Source organism: Schistocerca nitens, chromosome 7, assembly GCF_023898315.1.
Source record: "Schistocerca nitens isolate TAMUIC-IGC-003100 chromosome 7, iqSchNite1.1, whole genome shotgun sequence".
NCBI classification, from domain to species: domain Eukaryota; kingdom Metazoa; phylum Arthropoda; class Insecta; order Orthoptera; family Acrididae; genus Schistocerca; species Schistocerca nitens.
In genome coordinates this window covers 52,436,307-52,456,929 of record NC_064620.1, presented here as the reverse complement: position 1 = coordinate 52,456,929, position 20,623 = coordinate 52,436,307, and the positions used below count along the sequence as shown (strand labels likewise).

At 43.9% G+C, this 20,623-nt stretch overlaps 1 pseudogene; it reads right to left on the bottom strand.

Annotated features, from left to right (window-relative positions):
- Positions 1-19,269: 19,269 nt before the first annotated feature.
- LOC126196683 (5S ribosomal RNA) lies at positions 19,270-19,387 on the bottom strand (annotated as a pseudogene).
- Between the last annotated feature and the right edge of the window lie 1,236 nt (positions 19,388-20,623).

Sequence of the window (20,623 nt, the reverse complement as noted above, 5' to 3'; positions counted from 1 at the left end):
CTGATTGTGCGTGCAGCATTGACGTCCATTTTATGTCAGTGAACTGATGAATGTAACAGTTCCTTTTCCAACGAAGGCACGCGCTGAGACACGTGAGTGCTACGGAATTGGCAGGGTAGTAAGTCGGGGTTGCAAACTATGACAAAAATTATCTGGAGGAGACGGGAAAACTGTATGACACGAACTCGCTGAGGGTTGGTTTAGATTCCCGAGAAATGTAGGACCTCGGGTGACGCACTGACACTACGATTTACTGGCATATCTTACACTTCGAGAGGCCGTCTGGCACACCAACAGTATGTAAAATTATAAATTAAAAACAGTCTTTGTTGCAATTTATTCTTCTATTAACAACGTGTTTCAACTTCGTGAGGCATCATCAGATTGTCTGTAGGGATAACAGAAACTGCAAAAATTACCGTATGATCCTAGCTTCAACGATTATAAATGTGGTTGAGGAATTGTTACTGAGCTTAAAATTTTCATTTCACAACGTTAAAAACCACAAAACAGCTCTGCGCTAGACTGAAGACACCTTCTTTTTACATGTTAAAAATGAATAAAACGGCTGTTTCCTATACTGAAGCAAGTGAGAATCAGAAGTTACGGCGGCATCTCTGTGGATTATGTTCAAATATGTACACCTCTTTCTGTATGTGTGCCCTCCATTGCACCATTCACGCCTGCTGTACAACTTTATTAAGATATATCTCTTTCAGTTGGATTATTTATTTAGCATGCTATCCCGTGGTTACACATTATGTTAGTTGTTATTGATTGGGTCTCTGCGGGTTCATCTGATTCGAGACGTGCTTCAGTCTACACAGAATCTTTTACGTTTACTTAAAATTTTGGAAGAGAACTTCGCTTGTCCGTTTGGTTCTACATGTGCTTCATTGAAGCTCATTTTTGGTTTTTGTTTTTAATGTTGTGAAAGGAAAATTTTAAGTGCAATGGCAGGCTTTCTCGGCGTATTTCAGCTATGAAATCTTCAAGGGTTATCAGCCCAGTGGCGTCGTCTTGTAGTCGCCGCGTTTTAAAGGACTGTGTGTCCATCGTCTCCGCCTGAAGCATACATTGAAACGTTGCGACTAAAAGACGACACGACGCGGCTGATAACACGTGAAGATTTCATAGCGAAAATTTTGAGGTCAGTAAAAATTCCTCATCCACATTTTGAATCGTGCTAGCCAGGACCACACACTAATTTTGATACATTTTACCATCCCTTTAGATAATCTGAAGAAGCATACATTGAAACGTTGCGACTAAAAGACGACACGACGCGGCTGATAACCCCTGAAGATTTCATAGCGAAAATTTTGAGGTCAGTAAAAATTCCTCATCTACATTTTGAATCGTGCTAGCCAGGACCATACACTAATTTTGATACATTTTACCATCCCTTTAGATAATCTGAAGAAGCACGACGAAAGCGGAACGTGTTGTTAACAAAAGAAATTGAAATCAAGTCTGCTTTTAATTCAAATATAGTACGATTTACGTCAGAATATAGATTGGAGGTTATCAAACAAATATTTTTAGCATTTGTAGATTTAGGGAAATCTCTTAACAATGTTGTCTGGAATACTGTGTACGAAGTCAGCAAGGGCAAAATAGGAAGAGGAAAATGTGATCTACAAGTTGTTAAGAAAGCAGACAACAGTTGTAAACAGCCAACGGACATGAAAGGGAAGCAGTAGTTGTGAGAATGGATTGAGACAGGACCATAGCTTCTTGCCGATGTTATTCAGTATCTACGTTGAGAAAGTTGCGAAAGAAGTCAAGGTGAAACTGCAGAAAGGGAATTAAAGCTCAGTAAAAACAAACAAAATGCTTTGGGTTCCGTAATGACATTGTTATTCTGCCAAAGACGGCAATCAACTAGGAAGGACAGTTGAAAGGAACGGATCGTTCCGTATAAAGACAGTACAGGATGGACATTATCAAATGTAAAACAATAGTAATGAAATATAATCGAATTAAATCAGATGCTGATGAAATTAGATTAGAAAACTAGATACTAAAAGTAGCAGATGAGGTTTGCTATTTAGGCAGCCAAATTACTGAGAACGATCAAAGCGGAAAGGATATAAATCACACATAAATCACAATAAGACAAGCGCTTCTGAAAAAGAGAAAGGTGTTAACATTAGGACGTCTTTCCTGAAGGTATTTGTATGCAGTGTAGCCTGTGTGGAAGTGAGACGTGGACGCTTATACAGCATAGAGCAGCGTAGAGAGTTGCATCTAAACTGTCGTCATACTGAAGTTCAGCACGCTAAGAACACCTATGAAAGATTCCTCGATGTAAATTGAAGACATAATATTCGATAAAAAATTAAGTGAGACTCACAAGAGATGTGATGCCGGTATTGAAACGTGTGTGAATAACAAAAGAAAAGAGAATAAAAGTGTTTTTGACGAAATATATGAGACATAAATCTAATTCAAACGGTTCAAATGGCTCTGAGCACTATGGGACTCAACTGCTGTGGTCATAAGTCCTCTAGAACTTAGAACTAATTAAACCTAACTCACCTAAGGACATCACACACATCCATGCCCCAGGCAGGATTCGAACCTGCGACCGTAGCAGTCGCACGGTTCCGGACTGCGCGCCTAGAACCGCGAGACCACCGCGGCCGGCCATAAATCTAATTAATATCTTTTGCAAATGCTAATAAAATTCAGTTACAACATTAACCGGAATGTGTAATGTACTCATTCTAAAGGAGATTCATTTTCCTTTTGATCTATATGCACGTGGAGTAATCTCCCACAAGATATTCCCGTGAGTAATTGTTTCAACGCACAACAAAATTTTGTGCAGGAATTGCAAACGATTGAAAAATTATAGAAGGCGATTGGAAATATGCTTCTGGTGCTAGAGTCACTGGGGTGGTAATAAAGCATCACAATCAAATATCATCGGTATGAGCAACAGTATCTGCCACACATGAAAAACGAGGACCTAATCAAATGTAATTACTGCTTTCACCCAGATAATTAATTACGGTCCTTATGCTTGATGCGTATTAAACTGTGGCAGTGGACAATAAATGTATCTCGTTTTATTAAGTAACATATCATCGCGAAATTTACAGATGTCATTTAGAGTGCATTACGTTCATTTTACTTGTTTCAATTAGCGAAACCGGACAGAGTGGGGGAAGAACAAATTTTGCCACCGTTGTAGATTAACTCTGAAACGTGTATTAAAGAGATCAGGTCGTTTGTTTGCTGTTTTAATCAACCTGTAGTTGATCTGATATTACAACTGTTGTGCTGTTAAGCCTTTATTATTTCGCGCACCCGAGCAGGCAGAATCGCTATTCCCAGCCACTGTCTGGCAGTATTTTTTTTTAATGTGGTTTCGTCACGCCCTGAGCACACCAACAAGCGCTTATTACTGAATAAATGCCCCCCATCCCCACTGTCGAGCTACTAACAAAACACCTTTTTCTCCACCTAAGGACAAGGCTTTATCCAACTTAATTCTGTATTACCAAATGCTGCGGTACTGTGGTAAAACGCTCGGTAATTCAGTGTATTGCTCTGAATACATAATCATTTGTTCGCTTCCATTTCTTTTACCTCAGCCTCTCTTTATCTAGAAATACGTCCTGGGTATTTGCTTCAAATTGCTGATGTATCCTGAGAAACCGGAAACTTGCTTGTTTATGTGAAACTCAGGTATCGGATACAGTCCATCATCTCTTCCACACTAAACTTCTTCGCCTATGCACTATACCTGACACATTCAAATCTTAGTCTACATTTGTAATTATTGCAAACTCATTTGCTCTTCGAGCAAAGAGTTAGAATATGGAACGACTTGGTGGCTGGGCTAAGGACACTTTAACGGGTCGATAGCGTCTAGCATTAAAGCAATATTGTGAGTGCCCAAATTAATACTGTAGCAGTTATTTTGACAATATATATGAATGATGTGGTGCATAGCATGGAAGCTCAGCGTGGCTGTCTACTGAAGATTATACTGTATGTCGTAAATTCACAACGGCGGATATTTATGGCGAAACGGAAAAAGACACAGAGCATGAGGGTTTTTGCATGAATTGGCCTCTGATAATTAGTATTAGTAAGTGGTCTAGAGGTAGCATCTTTGATTAGTAACCAAAACGTCCTCAGTCCCGGGTTAGAAACCGCCGCCGCTTAAATTTCGTTTGATAATCAGCATTTGCGGCAGACGACTTGCAGCGTAAGAAGCCATCCAACGGCCTTGTCAACGACGGTGAAGCAGCAGGGCACTCTCTGGTCCTTGCGGTGGGAAACTGCCCGTAAAGGCAGAAGAATCAGCAATGATCAGCGGCATGAGGATGCAGAAGGCAATGGGAACCACTACATTAAAGACGCAGGATCCAGAAGGCAATGAGAACCACTACATTAAAGACGCATAACGTGTATCACAGGACATGTGGTCGGTAATGGAAAAATTGTCATGATGATCTCTTCATTGACAAAAGCTTCTGGAACAGTCCCCCATTCGGATCTCCGGGAGGGGAATGCCAGGGGGAAGTGACCAAGAGAGAAAGCATGACCAACCAATGAAAGGGTAACGTTCTACGAGACGGGACGTGCAATGTCAGAAGCCTGAAAGTGACAGGGAGGCTAGGAAACCTCAAAATGGAAATGCAAAGTCTCAATATAGATATAGTAGAGGTCAGAGAAGTGAAATGGAAAGAAGACAAGGATTTCTGCTCAGATGAGTACAGGATAACATCAACAGGACAGGAAAATGGTATAAGTGGAGTAGTATTTGCTGAGATAGGAATGCAGGACAGAGGGTCTGTTACTGTGAACAGTTTAGTGATACGGTTTTTCTTATCAGAATCGACAGCAAACCGACAACGCAGTTCAGATATACATGCCGACGTCGCAGGCTGAAAATGAAGAGACAGAGAAAGTAAATGAGGATATTGACCGGGTTACAGGAGAATATGGAATTAAGACAAGAAACGAGAGAAGAGAAAGACAGAAATAAATTTCAGCTGGTAATACCGAATACTCTGTTCAAGAACCACAAGAGGAGGAGGTGTACTTGGGAAAGGACGATGATACCTGAAGATTTCTGTTAGATACATCACGTGAGGCAATACTGACCTTACAACTTATCTTAGAAGAAAGATTAAGGAAAGGTAAACTTACGTTTCTAGCATTTGTAGACTTAGAGAAAGCTTTTGACAATGTTGACTGGAATACTCTCTTTCAAATTCTAAAGGTGGCAGGGGTAAAATACAGGGAGCGAAAGGCTATTTACTACACTCCTGGAAATGGAAAAAAGAACACATTGACACCGGTGTGTCAGACCCACCATACTTGCTCCGGACACTGCGAGAGGGCTGTACAAGCAATGATCACACGCACGGCACAGCAGACACACCAGGAATCGCGGTGTTGGCCGTCGAATGGCGCTAGCTGCGCAGCATTTGTGCACCGCCGCCGTCAGTGTCAGCCAGTTTGCCGTGGCATACGGAGCTCCATCGCAGTCTTTAACACTGGTAGCATGCCGCGACAGCGTGGACGTGAACCGTATGTGCAGTTGACGGACTTTGAGCGAGGGCGTATAGTGGGCATGCGGGAGGCCGGGTGGACGTACCGCCGAATTGCTCAACACGTGGGGCGTGAGGTCTCCACAGTACATCGATGTTGTCGCCAGTGGTCGGCGGAAGGTGCACGTGCCCGTCGACCTGGGACCGGACCGCAGCGACGCACGGATGCACGCCAAGACCGTAGGATCCTACGCAGTGCCGTAGGGGACCGCACCGCCACTTCCCAGCAAATTAGGGACACTGTTGCTCCTGGGGTATCGGCGAACACCATTCGCAACCGTCTCCATGAAGCTGGGCTACGGTCCCGCACACCGTTAGGCCGTCTTCCGCTCACGCCCCAACATCGTGCAGCCCGCCTCCAGTGGTGTCGCGACAGGCGTGAATGGAGGTACGAATGGAGACGTGTCGTCTTCAGCGATGAGAGTCGCTTCTGCCTTGGTGCCAATGATGGTCGTATGCGTGTTTGGCGCCGTGCAGGTGAGCGCCACAATCAGGACTGCATACGACCGAGGCACACAGGGCCAACACCCGGCATCATGGTGTGGGGAGCGATCTCCTACACTGGCCGTACACCACTGGTGATCGTCGAGGGGACACTGAATAGTGCACGGTACATCCAAACCGTCATCGAACCCATCGTTCTACCATTCCTAGACCGGCAAGGGAACTTGCTGTTCCAACAGGACAATGCACGTCCGCATGTATCCCGTGCCACCCAACGTGCTCTAGAAGGTGTAAGTCAACTACCCTGGCCAGCAAGATCTCCGGATCTGTCCCCCATTGAGCATGTTTGGGACTGGATGAAGCGTCGTCTCACGCGGTCTGCACGTCCAGCACGAACGCTGGTCCAACTGAGGCGCCAGGTGGAAATGGCATGGCAAGCCGTTCCACAGGACTACATCCAGCATCTCTACGATCGTCTCCATGGGAGAATAGTAGCCTGCATTGCTGCGAAAAGTGGATATACACTGTACTAGTGCCGACATTGTGCATGCTCTGTTGCCTGTGTCTATGTGCCTGTGGTTCTGTCAGTGTGATCATGTGATGTATCTGACCCCAGGAATGTGTCAATAAAGTTTCCCCTTCCTGGGACAATGAATTCACGGTGTTCTTATTTCAATTTCCAGGAGTGTATTTGTACAGAAACCAGATGGCAGTTTTAAGAGTCGAGGGGCATGAAAGGGAAACAGTGGTTGGGAAGGGAGTGAGACAGGGTTGTAGCCTCTTCCCAATGTTATTCAATCTGTGTATCGAGCAAGCAATAAAGGAAACAAAAGAAAAATTTGGAGGAGGAATTAAAATTCATGGAGAAGAAATAAAAACTTTGAAATTGGCAAATGACATTGTAATTCAGTCAGAGACAGCAAAGGACTTCGAAGAGCAGTTGAATGGAATGAACAGTGTCTTGAAAGGAGGATATAAGATGAACATCAATAAAAGCAAAACGAGGATAATGGAATGTAGTCGAATTAAGTCGGGTGATACTGAGGGAATTAGATTAGGAAATGAGACACTTAAAGTAGTAAAGGAGTTTTGCTATTTGGGGAGCAAAATAACTTATGATGGTCGAAGTAGAGAGGATATAAAATGTAGACTGGCAATGGCCAGGAAAGCGTTTCTGAAGAAGAGAAATTTGTTAACATCGAGTATAGATTTAACTGTCAGGAAGTCGTTTCTGAAAGTATTTGTATGGTGTGTAGCCATGTATGGAAGTGAAACATGGACGATAAATAGTTTGGACAGGAAGAGAATAGAAGCTTTCGATATGTGGTTCTACAGAAAAATGCTGAAGATTAGATGGGTAGATCACATAACTAATGAGGAGGTATTGAATAGAATTGGGGAGGAGTTTGTGACACAACTTGACGAGAAGAAGGGACCTGTTGGTAGGACATGTTCTGAGGCATCAAGGGATCACCAATTTAGTACTGGAGGGCAGCGTGGAGGCTAAAAATCGTAGAGGGAGATCAAGAGATGAACACACTAAGCAGATTCAGAAGGATGTAAGTTGCAGTAGGTACTGGGAGATGAAGAAACTTGCACAAGATAGGGTAGCATGGAGAGCTGCATCAAACCAGTCTCAGGACTGAAGACCACAACAACATCATGGTGAGAGGGAAGTTCCGAAACCGGATACTGGATTGTAAGGCGCACCTGGGATTAAGTATAGACTCATATCACAATGTGATGAAGGGCAGACTGAAATTTAAGAGGTGAGTCAGGAAGAATCAATACGCAAAAAAGTGGGATACGCAAGTACTAAAGAATGACGAGATATGCTTGAAGTTCTCTAAAGCTGTAAATACAACAATAAAGAAGAGCCCAGTAGGTAGTACAGTTGAAGAGGAATGGATATCACTAAAAAAGAGCAAACACAGAAGTTGGAAAGAAAAATGCAGGTACAAAGAAGGTAACTGCGAAGAAGCCGCGGGTAACAGAAGAAGTAGTTTAGTTGATCGATGAAAGAAGAAAGTACAAAAATGTCCTGAGAAATTCAGGAATACAGGAATATAAATCGCTGAGCATTGAAATAAACAGGGAACCTAAGACGTAATTGTTACAGGAAAAATGTGTAGAAATAGAAAAACACATGACTGCTGGAAGGACAGACCCAGCATACCAGAAAGTCAAACCAACATTCGGTGAAATTAAATCAAGGTTGGTTACATTCAAAGTTCAACGGAAATTCCACTGTTAAATGCAGAGGAAAGAGCGGACAGTGGAAAGAGTACATTCAAGGCCTCTGTGAGGAGAAAGATTTGTCTGGTCTGATAGAAGAAGAAACTAGAGTTGATATGGATGAGATAGGAGATCAAGTATTAGAATCGGAGTTTAAGAGAGGTTTGGGGGCTTAAGATCAAATAAGGCCGAAAGGATGGACAAAATTACATCTGAATTTCTGAAATCGTTTGGAGAAAGGGGCAACAAAACGACTATTCACATTGATGTGTAGAATGTATGAGCCTGGCGACATACCATCTGACTTTCGCAAAAATATCATCCACACAATTCCGAAAATTGCGAGAGCTGTCAAGTGCGAAAATTATCACACAATCAACTTACCTGCTCATGCATCCAAGTTGTTTACAAGAATAAAGTATGGAAAATTGAATAAGAAAACTGAGGATGTGTTGGAAGACGATCAGTTTTGTTTTAGGAAAGGCAACGTCACCAAACAGGCAATTCTGACGTTGCGGCTGATAATGGAAGCAAAACTTAAAAAAAAAAAAAATCTTGATAGGATCAGTGGACCTGGAAAATGGCTCGTCAATGTAAAATGGTGCACGATGTTCGAAATTCTGAGAAAAACGTGGCTAAGCTATAGGGAGAGACGGGTAATGTACAATATATACAAGAACCAAGAGGGAGTAATAAGAGTGGACGACCAAGAACGAAGCGATCGTATTAAATTGAGTATAAGGCAGGAATGTATTCTTTAGCGTTTTCTGTTCAATCAGTACATCTAAGAAGCAATGATGGAAATAAAAGAAAGGTTCAGGAGTGGAATTAAAATTCAAGGTGAAAGGATATCAATAGTACGTTTCACTGATGACGAAGTTATCCTGAGTGAAAGTTAAGAACAGTTACATGATCCGCTGAATGGAATGAACAGTACAGAATATGGATTAAGAGCAAGACAAGAGTAATGAGAGGCATCAGAAATGAGAACAGTGAGAAACTTTACATCAGGATAGATGGTAACGATGTAGATAGAGTTAAGGAATTCTACTGTCTAAGCAGCAAAATAAGCAATGACGGACGCAGCAAGGAAGGCATCAGAAGCGGACTAGCGCTGGCAAAATGGGAAGTCTACTAGTATCAAACATCGCCTTAATTTGAGGAAGAAATTTCTGAGAATGAGCGTTTGTAGCACAACATTGAATGGTAGTGGTACATGGGCAGTGGGAAAACCGGAACAGAAGAGAATCTAAGCATTTTGGATGTGATGCTGTAGTCATGTGTTGAAAATTTGATGGGCTGCTAAGGTACAGAATGAGGAGATTCTGCCCAAAATCGGACAGGAAAGGAATATGTGGAAACTATGACAAGGAGAAGGGATAGAATGATAGGACATCCGCTGAGACATCAGAGTATCATTCCGTGGTACTAGAGGGAACTGTAGAGGGCAAAAACTGTAGAGGAAGACGGAGATCAGAATACATCCCGCAAATAATTGTGGACGTAGGTTGCGAGTGGTACTCTTGGATGAAGAGGTTGGCACAGGAGAGGAATTTGTGGCGGGCCGCATCAGACCAGTCAGAAGAGTGGTGAGTCAAAAAAGTAAATAATATGAGACGCGCTCAGTAAGTAACGTAACACGTTCTTTCTTCTGGGCGAGATTCGGCTGAAAGAATGTGAAACTTGTTGCGGGACATTGTGAAATATTCCTGAATGAGCTTTTCACTCTGCAGCGGAGTGTGCGCTGATATGAAACTTCCTGGCAGATTAAAACTGTGTGCCCGACCGAGACTCGAACTCGCGACCTTTGTTTCAGCCTGTATAGTTTCATGAAGTCCGACAGGTGGCGGTAACAGAGTAGCGTTAGAAGAACAGAGCTGTCGTTGAATATCTTTTGGCGGAAAACCAGAAAATCACAGATATCCAGAGGCGCTTACAGAATGTCTACGGAAAACCGGCGAGTCGTTGGGCGAAGCGTCTGTCACCATAGCAACAGGATCACACAAACCTGTTCGATCTCCAGCATGCTGGCTGGCCGCACATAGCCGTGACTCCTTCAGTGTTGGATCTTTCGGACACTCAAACTAGGTGCCGACGGATCACAATGAAATACGTCGCTGCAGAGCTGGACATCTATGTTCGTAGTGCTGAAACACTCGTCCACCGGCTGGGGTATTCACAAGGGAACCTCCCCATCGCACCCCCCTCAGATTTAGTTATACACTGGCACAGTGGATAGGCCTTGAAAAACTGAACACAGATCAATCGAGAAAATAGGAAGAAGTGGTGTGGAACTATGAAAAAAATAACCAAAATATACAAACTGAGTAGTCCATGTGTAAGATAGGCAACATCAAGGGTAATGTGAGGACAGAAGCGCCGTGGTCCCGTGGTTAGCGTGAGGAGCTGCGGAGGGAGAGGTTCTTGGTTCAAGCCTTCCCTCGAGTGAAAAGTTTTCTTACTTTATTTTGGCAAAGTTATGATCGGTCCGTTCGTTCATTGACATCTCTGTTGACTGTAATAAGTTTAGTGTCTGTGTTTTGCGACCGCACCGCAAAACCGTGCGATTGGTAGACGAAAGGACGTGCCTCTCCAATGGGAACCGAAAACATTTGATCGTAAGGTCATAGGTTAATCGATTCCTCCATAGGAAAACACGTCTGATATATTCTATACGACATTGGTGACGGCATGTGCGTCACATGACAGGAATATGTTGTCGACCCACCTAACTTGTACACTTGGCGAATGGGTAAAAAGATTCTTCTACCTTGCCCGATTTAGGTTTTCTTGTGGATGTGGTAATCACTCGCAAAAAAGTGATGAAAACATAAGAGTTTGTCACATAACATGAAAATAACAAAATTAAAATATACAGTCGAGGGAAGACTTGAGCCAAGGACCTCTCTTTCCGCAGCTCCTCGCGCTAACCACGGGACCACGACGCTTCTGACCTCATTATATCCTTGATGTTGCATGTCTTACGCATGGACTACTCAGTTTGTATATTTTGCTAATTTTTTTTATAGTTCCACACAACTTCTTCCTGTTTTCTCGATTGATCTGTGTTCAGTTTTTCAAGGCCTATCCACTGTGCCATCGTATAACAAAATCTGAGGGGGGTGCGATGGGGAGGTTCCCTTGTGAGAAGTGTATGCCAGCTGGATTCCTCACCGCATAACAGAGGATCATAAGGAGCAATTAAGGAGTTTCTGTGCGGAATTGCTTGCGCGTTACATGGCTGATCGTGGCTATGTTTTGTCGAACATCGTCACAGGCGGGGAAAAATGGACTCGTAGGCTCGATCCACAGAGAAAACGGCAATCCATGGAGTGGCGCCACATTACCTTTCCTCCGAAGAAAACGTTCAAATCTGCACTCTCGGGCGACAAAGTCATGGCGATGGTCTTCAGGCACTCTGAAGGGATTCTCCGTATGATGTCCTCCTTCATGGTGCAACGATAAACTCGACAGTGGATTGTGCTACTCCCAGGAAACTGCAGAAACGACTTCAGCATGTTCGTCGCCACCAATATGCAAACGAACTTCTCTTTCTCCATGACAAGGCAAGGCCTCACACAATTCTGCGCACCCGAGAGGAGCTCACAAAACTTCGTTTGACTATTCTTCCTCACGCTTCCTACAGCCCACTGGTCGCACCTTCCGACTTACATCTGTGCGGCGCAACAAAGGACGCACTCCATGGGAGTAGTACGTGTATGACGGTAAAGCTGTTGATGCAGCAGTTTCACTCCGATGTCGACCAGTAGAGTGGAAGCAGGCGGACGTACAGGTCCTTCCTGTAAGCTGACGTAAAGCTGTCGTATTTCACGTAAATTATGGTGAAAAATAGGATTTTGTTGCCAAGAGAAAAGGGAATAATATGATGTTTTGGAATCCTAAATAACAAAACCTATTTTCAGAAAAAATATGTGTTGCTTTACTTTTTGAAAGTCCTTTGTAAAAATTGACTATAAATATGCGATGACGCACTTTGTTGTTACATTACACGAAGGGCAATTAATCAGAGAAACAGGAACAACGGTAAAATTTAGACGGCCTTAAGTGGGACGCCGCAAACAGCAAGTTGAAGGAACCGCTGTTAACAGCATCAGTTTATTGTGGGGATTCCAAAAGTAGTGAGTGACCCACGAAAGAGGTAGCTTGTCAGACAGATTGCTAAGTATGGTGCCTAAGATAGGATTAATGGAGACGGCAGGAAAGATACAAATAACCGCCGCTCTTTTCGTTCATTAGTCGTGTGGTCGTCAGAGAGATGACGTAGCTCCACTCGCTAGGAATAGATGAGAGGCGATCTGCCCCTTGGAGAGGGTTACAGTCAAATACTGCGACCGCTCGCATCCTCCTACGTACGCCTCGCGAAATGATCACGTGGAAGAAAAAAAAAAAAAAAAAGGGAATTGAAATTCATGCTCAGGCTTACAGATAGGTTTCTTCTTGTGTTCATTTCGTTACTAGAACTGGAAATGGATTAAATCACTGTCAGATCACCACTACCGTCCGCCACTCATTTAAAACTGTATGGCGGATTGTAGATGTAGATGTAAATGTCTTACAGACAAGTCCGTTCTCTCGTAAATGGTTCCTGATAGCCCTCTTTCATCACGTAATCTTTCAAGCATATTTTCATACCATACTCTACTTTGCAGATTATCGTGTCATTGTTCCTGCTTCTTCTTTCAAGGTTTCCCCGTAATACACGCTTCATTTCATCAGTCATGGGTTCCGCAGAAACTGCTTATTCCTTGTAAATGTCATCTGCTCTTGAACTTACAGAGGTTAACTATAAACTTACAGCTCGTCTCACGTCTCACTCGTCTTATTCTATGGAGAATTTCTTTCTTGTAGTTTGTTATCTCACGATATCTACACAACTGTTATCGTTCTTGTCCTTGCGATACTTTTGCACTTAGATTTCTGAAGATGGAAATAATTCTGAAACGTGTCATGCATACTTTGTGATCAATAAAATTATTCTTCACCTGCTGTGAGACCTTTTATGCGACTTATCTAGCTTAACGTCAGAGCTACGCATATTTGTTAACTCTTGACGTTACTGCCTTCTTCCCCAATGTCTAATGCCTTATCTGTTCACTTTTATTTTCCTCTTATCACTTTTTCCGCTTAGTATTCGGAAGATGAAACGATGAAAATCTCATGGTGCCACCCACGTCAGTGTAACTTTGTCCAAACTGTTGGCACCATTTCACAATGACGTAGCATTGGTATATATAACGCTAGAATTTCACAGTGAATCTGGGTGCACTTTAGAAATTTTGACCACAAGAATCGAACCTCCAGCGTGCTTCAACTTTGGCGTACGTTTCTAGTTGCGCGCAATTTCGCTACCACAGTGTGATGCTCCTGTTATCCGTACTGCAGCAGAACTATGTCTGATGGAAATTTCGAGCATATAATCTCTTCTGACAAACTGCTGCTATTATTGTGCAATGGTTTTCGCGTGGGACGACATACGTAATTTACTTTCTATAGTTCCTACGTAAGTAATGAGACTGGTCTGGTGGGGTGCATTGTCTTTCCATACCTGGAATCAACCACTGACATTTTCGTTTCTCCATTCTTTATTTGGTAGTAGGATTCTTTTTATCTCTTATTAAACACTGTTCATTAAGCTTAATAGCAAAGTGCTCCAACAGCCTATTCGTTCATCTTTCCAACAGAGCAGTGACTATATCCAAGTGTTTCCGATAACGTTACCCCGTCATACACTTTTCGGTTACTGTTGCAAGAGACATTTACCTGTGTAATATACTGGTTGACTCCATGATTATGTTAAAAACTTTGTTGGATGATGGAGAAGGGTAAAGGCATAAAATTCATCTAACGCATGATACTCCGAAAAGCGACTGAGTCGAAAGATATAAACGCAAATCTGCTCTAGTCCCGCCTTATCCTCGCGCAACTCTAATACTAAGGGTCTCAGCTTCCGAAACTCCATCGCGACTTACAGAATTTCCGCTGAATATCCCCAATTACATCCCCTGTCGATGGTTTAGTAACGGTGTGCTTTACTTGGAAGTCAGAGAGATCGAAAATCTTACGGTACAGAAATAATGAATTCTTTAACCCGCACAAATTTCACAAGATGCTACATTTACAACACGGGCACGAAATTGCAGTGCTCAGCGTCAGTACCGACAGGGCATCGTCATACGATCCTCAGAGTCCTTTAGTAGAGGCAGCCAGATTCTTGCGAGGAGATCCTCTACGGCCTCAACAGGCATCTCGTGCACAAGACTTTTCACATCATCCCACAAGAAGAAATCAATGGGAGTGAGATCAGGCGAACGTAGCTGCTACGAAACCGGGCCTTCTCTGCCTATCAGACTTTAAGATAATGTCTGGCCCAGGTGTTGACGAACGGCAGTCCAAAGCGAGGTGCAGCTCCACCACGCCGGTACCAAATCAGCTGACGAATAATGAGTGGGGCATGTTCCAGGGACTTGGGTATCAAACAGTCTTAGTGACCACAGTGCTGGTGCATGTATTCCACTGTCGGATTCTCGCTTATAAAATTCTACCCGGTCGTTTCCGGACCAGCGTCCCGCACCTCAGGCTGGTACATTTACCTCTCCACCATCCCTGAAAGTTTATGACTTCGTCACGGAACCACCCTCTATTTGCTACTAACCAGTACCCACTCAGCTCTTGTTTACTGTTCATTACTAATGACTTACTGGATATCTTTCTTAGCAGTTCTCATTCTCAGCGGATGATGTAGCTATCTACTAAAAATTATAGATTTTGACAAAATGTTAGCCCGAGACAAAGACCGAAAACAGCCCCTCACGTTGAGAAATGCGAAGTTTCATTCATGAAGAATAGAAGCCTAGTATTTTTTGATTAATAAATTATAAAAAGAGTTTGTCATCTATATATGTTATAAGCTGAAGATCTCATTGCGGTTTTCTGTCTGTATGTGAAAGCTAATTTGGGGAACTTCTGCAGGGAGTTTGATTCGATTTTCATGAATAGATTGACACACAAGGAAGGTTTATCTTAACGAAATTCGGAAAATGCTGAGTAAGGGAAGACTGTCCCACTCTCGTTTCAAAATAAAACTCGTAAATGACGACAGAGAAAAGTCTGTAGAAATTCGGCGTGTCAGTGAAAAGAGTGATACGCGAGGCTTTAACAAAAGATCTTTTCGAAAAACATAGAAATTTCCTGTCCTACTTAAAAGCGATAAGCGGGTCTAAGGCTTCTGTCCAGCCACACTTCGACCAGTCTGGTGTGGCAATAGAAGACAGCGAGAGCAAAGCCCAAGTTGTAAATTTCGCATTTAAGAAATCATTCACGCAAAAGAATGATATAAACATACCTTCGTTTGACCATGTCGCTAAGAGGACATTGTAATATGCATCTGTGGCGTAGGGAAACAGCTGAAAGAGTTGAAAGTGAGTACGTCGCCTGACCCCCGATGGAATCCTAGTTTGGTTTTACAAACAATGTTCTACAGCACTGGACTCTTTACATAGTTTTCATTTATCCCCAATTATTCGCCCAGTGCAACGTGAAAAGTGACTCGAGAAAAGCGCAGATGACTTCTGAACATACGAGGTGTGATTGGAAAATTTTAAGTATGGAACCGCTACTGCTTACTGGTTTGGCGGGCGGGCACACGGAGGATGGGGAGTGAGTCATTACCTTGTCCTTGAATGCCCTCTGACAGGAAACTGCATTTCCTTTATTCAGTTCGTTGTAGCAGCTGGTTGAGTGCGGGTATGTTTGGGCTTGTTGCCGGATCCTGTCTGCGTGAATAAAAACGTAGCAACGAGTTTGTGTGAAATTTTGTTTTAAAACGGGGAAATCAGCTTCTGAGACTTACGAACGATTATAAACAGCTTTTGGAGAGAAATGTATGAGCCAGTCAAATGTTTTTATCTGGTTAAACAGATTTAAAAATCGCAGCAAATCATTTGAAGATGAACCACGATACGGCCGTCCTTCCGCCTCAAAAACGAATGAAAAAGGTTGTGTAAGTTCGCGAGTTAGTGCGCTCTGATCGTAGAATTACAATTAAGGATATTGCTGATGAACTATGAACTTAATTTAAGTTTCTATGCAGTTTAGTTAATTGTAACTGAAGATCTGAGTTGGGTGCTAAACCATGAAAATGCTCCGCTCATCGTGCCTTCTCCATCATTGACTTTTTCGGCAAATTCAAATTTCCTGTGCTTACACAACCGCCATGAATTGGGCCCTGCGGACTTCTACCTGTTTCAAAATGGTTCAAATGTGTCTAAGCACTATGGGACTTGAGATACGAGGTCATCAGTCCCATAGACTTAGCACTACTTAAACCTAACTAACCTAAGAACTTCACACACATCCTTGCCCGAGGCAGGATTCGAACCTGCGACCGTAGCAGCAGCGCGGTTCCGGACTGAAGCGCCTAGAACCGCTCGGCAACAGCGGCCGGCTCTAACTGTTTCCTAAAATGACGTTTTTACTGAAAGGGAAGCGATTTGACTTGATTGAAGACATCCAGACAAATATGGAGAGCGTCCTTAACACACCTCAGGGAAAAAAAAAATTCCAGGAATGTTTCCGAAAGTGGATACACCGTTGGAGTCAGTGTGTTCAGTCAAAAGGGGACTATTTTGAAGAAGATGCATCACAGTAGCATGTAAGTACCACCACTGTACAATTACAAGCCCTTTTTTAAAACTTTCCAATCACACCTCGTACATAAGTAAGAAGAATGAAAGAACGGGCCCGTAAAATTAAATACCAGCATCCCTAACATCGGTCTGCTGTAGAATTCTTGAACATATTCTCATTTCAAGCATATGAACTTCCCTGAGACTGAAAAGTTCCTGTCCACAAATCAGCACGGATTTAGAAACGAAGACTCGTGCGAAACTCCACTTGCTCTTTTCTCTCATGATTACCAGTGAACTATGGATGTAGGAGAACACCCAGATTTCATATTTCTACACTCATGTTCAGAAAAAAAAACCGAACACCTTGAACGAATAGAGATAGAAAGATCATATTCACATAACATGTAAACTAATATGTCTGCAGAGATGATTAGCATTTGAACCACGTCGGCCCGCGGGTTCAAAGTCGATACTGATATCGCGATGCAACTCCACGTACCGGTAAAACGTGCCTGCCGCTCTCGTCGTCGCTATAAACCGAGGTAATGTATCAGTGTGACTTGAGCAGGCCTGCAGCATGCCTCGCAGACGTATGCACGCACCGTACCGTCATATCAGTGACTTTGAAACAGTGGCATTATTGGCATGAAAGAATGTGTTGAATCCATCTGCGAAATTGCTGCTTCTGTGGGACGAAGTGTTTCGGTAGTGCAACCAGTGTGTGCAGAATGGTTCACAGAAGCCCGTAGAACACGACGAGATGGGTCAGTTTGCACCACCCAGACTAACCCCCCCGGGAAGTTGGACACCTCATCCGAATGGCACTGCAGCACAGTTCTGCGTCCTCCTTGGCTGTGGCGCAATAGTGGAACAGTGCAACACGTCATACCCTATCAGGGATGAGAGTCCTTCGCCGTTTATTATGGGATGAGTTACGTGCGCGTCGTCCACTTCTCCACCTATCTTTGACGAATGTCGGGAAACATGTTAGACGGGAATGGCGTATGCGGAGACGTCACTGGGGACAGGAATGGCATCAGAGAGTGTTTCCGGACGAATCCAGGTTCTGTTTGTTTGAACCGAAAGAGAGGAATCAGAGTGTCTGCATTCGCACAAGACTTACAACGCCAGCACAAAGCCTTATGGTGCGGGGTGCTACTGGGTATAACCACATGAGTTGGTGTGTGTCCAGGGCTATTGTGACCTAGGTGAATAATATCCAGAAGAATGCTGAAGATTAGATGGGTAGATCACATAACTAATGAGGAAGTATTGAATAGGATTGGGGAGAAGAGAAGTTTGTGGCACAGCTTGACCAGAAGAAGGGATCGGTTGGTAGGACATGTTCTGAGGCATCAAGGGATCACCAATTTAGTATTGGAGGGCAGCGTGGAGGGTAAAAATCGTAGAGGGAGACCAAGAGATGAATACACTAAGCAGATTCTGAAGGATGTATGTTGCAGTAGGTACTGGGAGATGAAGATGCTTGCACAGGATAGGGTAGCATGGAGAGCTGCATCAAACCAGTCTCAGTACTGAAGACCACAACAACAACCCGTTTCTGCATAACACCCTAGACGCCATTTCTCAGCAAGACAATGCGCGATCACATGTTGCTGTAGGAACACGTGCCTTCTTGGTGCCGCAGGATATCAGATTTTTGTCCTAGCCCGCCAGATCACCCGACCTGACGCCAGTCGAAAATGTGTGGGGTATGGTGAACACGACCGGTGCAACGCTGTGACCCAAAGTCAACCACCACATGTGACATTAGGACCAAGTGAATGCAGCATAGGTGAATATACGGCAGGACGCCATTCGCACCTAACACGCGTCGGTGCTACCGTGCAGGGAACAAGTTATCAGGGCCCATGGCGGATATGTGTCTACTAGGGAACAGGACACTTTCTGAACCGAGGTGACTGAAATGCTATCCGTTTGCGTAAAACATAATAATGCACATGTCCTGTGAATATGACCGTCCTGTCTGTAGTCTTTCAAGCGTAGATGCTGGAGCAGCATTTGCCTCACTGAAGACTGTTAACGAAGGTACGAGCATATGGTATGGTTCTCAGATGTGGAGTGGCTCGAAGACTTCTTAAGTACAAGAACCCCTTACGTTATCCGCGTCGAGTAGTGTTCATGAGAGGCAAGGGTAGCATCAGGAGTGCCTGAGTGATGCGTAATATGCACTCTGTCTTCAGGCCACAAGTGGCCCACCAGGACCATCCGACCGCCGTGTCATCCTCAGTTGAGGATGCGGATAGGAGGGGCATGTGGTCAGCACATCGCTCTCCCAGTCGGAGCGGCTACTATTCGGTCGAGTAGCTTCTCAATTGGCATCACGAGACTGAGTCCACCCCCAAAAACGGCAACAGCGCATGGCGGCCCGGACGGTCACCCATCCAAGTGTCGGCCACGCCAGGCAGCGCTTAACTTCGGTGATCTGACGGGAACCGGTGTTTCCACTGCGGGAAGGCCGTTGCCGATGAGTAATAGAACCGCTGTTATATTCTAGATACATACATTATCCGGCGGATAGGGTGGGCAGCAATGTGAGGGTACTTACTGACGATGCTGTGGTGTTGAGTGGATGTAGGGAGATACAAGATGATATAGAAAAAAGTTTCTAGTTGGTATGATCAGTGGCAGCTTCAAATGTAGAAAACTGTAAGTTAATGCAGATTAGTAGCAAAAACAAACCCGTAATGTTAGAATACAGTGTAAGTACTGTGCTGCTTGTCACAATCAAGTCCATTAAATATCAAGACGTAACTTTATAGTGCAATATGAAATGGAGAGAGCTTATAAGGACTGTAGCAGGGAAGGCGAATGGTGGACTTCGGTTTATTGGGAGAATTTTAAGAAAGTGTGGTTCATCTCTAAGTAAGACAGCATATAGGATTAGTCTACATAGGTGAGACGGGACGTCCGATTAGCACAAGGCTCTCGGAACATGAAAGATATATCCGCCTGAAACAACACACTAAGTCAGCAGTGGCGGAACACCGAGACGAGTGCGGGAAACCAATATTTTTTCAAGAAGCCCGCGTCCTGGCGAAACAGCCTCTCACTTTCAAAAGAAAGATTAGAGAGGTGATAGAAATAGCCAAAAGACCCGCCAACATGAATAGAGAGGACGGGTACAAGCTTCCGAGGTCTTGGCTGCCTGCAATAGCAGGGCTACGGAGCGGCGGCAGAGCCGTGGCGTCCCATGGAGACACGCGGAGAGCCGCAGTAGTGGTCGCGAGCACACAAAGCAATGGCACGCCGCAGCCGGCTTCTGGACAGCATGGAAACAGTGTGACGTCACAGCCATCACCTGTTCGCTATTCGTCCGTCTCCTCCAATGGGGTGGATTAATATAAAGACCAATAGAAAACAGCTATTTCAGCCAATGGCAGATAATAAAGGAAACACCAATAAAGCATACCTTTCACCCCTCCTCCTCCTCCTCCTTTTACAGCCAATCAAGTAACGACACGGTTTTCTCGTGCAGCTATTTAAGGAACCAAGTGTGTTCATTTAGCAGTTAACGTAAGGCCCTGATGAAGGCTAGCTGCAACGCTGGCCGAAACGTTGGCGCATTTTAAATTATGACGATGCGGTCTGATACCCTGAAGAATTTTATTGAAGAGGACAGCATATAGGACATTAGTGGGTGGTAGTAAGTCCGTATGACACCAAACTGCTGAGGTCATCGGTCCCTAGGCTTACAAACTA